Source organism: Octopus bimaculoides, chromosome 2 (assembly GCF_001194135.2).
Source record: "Octopus bimaculoides isolate UCB-OBI-ISO-001 chromosome 2, ASM119413v2, whole genome shotgun sequence".
Taxonomy (NCBI): Eukaryota; Metazoa; Mollusca; class Cephalopoda; order Octopoda; family Octopodidae; genus Octopus; species Octopus bimaculoides.
Window position 1 is genome coordinate 173,918,773 of NC_068982.1, and position 1,016 is coordinate 173,919,788.

Here is a 1,016-nt window from a genome sequence, read left to right on the forward strand (position 1 = left end):
ATCCCGCAACTCGAGAGTAGAATTTGGATGACCGTAACCATGTTTAAGCCCATCGTGTGTGTGTGTGCCTGTGCGTTTGTATATGTGTGTGTGGTGTGTGTGTGCGTGTGTGTGTGCCCAGTGGTTAGGGCAACGGACTCGCGGTCGTAGGATGGCAGTTTCGATTCCCAGACCTGGAGTTGTGAGTGTTTATTGAGCGAAAACACCTAAAGCCCCACGAGGCTCCGGCAGGAGTTCGTGGCAAACCTTGCTGTACTTTTTCCCCACAACTTTCTCTCACTCTTCCTTCCTGTTTCTGTTGTATCTGTAATTCAAGGGCCATCCTTGTCACACTCTGTGTCGCGCTGAATCTCCCTGAGAACTACGTTAAGGGTACACGTGTCTGTGGTGTGCTCAGCCACTTGCACGCTAATTTCACGAGCTGGCTGTTCCGTTGACCGGATCAACTGGAACCCTCGTCGTCGAAACCGATGGAGTACCACGAATAAATGTACACACACACACACAGACCTATATGCGTACATCCCACCTCAGCACTTTCTCCCTTCATAACTTACCTGAATTTTTATCTGACCCCTAATTCTTCACTAACCACTTTTTCTCATTCATTCTCCCCTTTTATATTTTTTTTCCGAAACGTCGAGTACTTCCCTTTTCTGTAAGCGACAAACAAATACTACATTTGATAAAACACGTTCCTCTATTGTTGTCTTGTCTTGTGCTCATCGCCTACGTAATACATCCATAAATGTGTGTGTGTGTGTGTGTGTGTGGTGGAGGCACGTGACTTGATTAGGGAGTTACATTCATGAACGCAGTATTGTGCTTTCAATTTTTGGAGTAGATGACGCGTTGTGTTCTTGAGTAAAACACCTAATTTCTCGTTGTAACTGAGTAATCCTGAGACACTCAAAGGAAGAATATATGTCATAGAATCCAGTAAACCAAACTGATAAGCCTATGACTCGGAAGATCCTTTGATAATATTTGCTATATATATATATATATATATATAT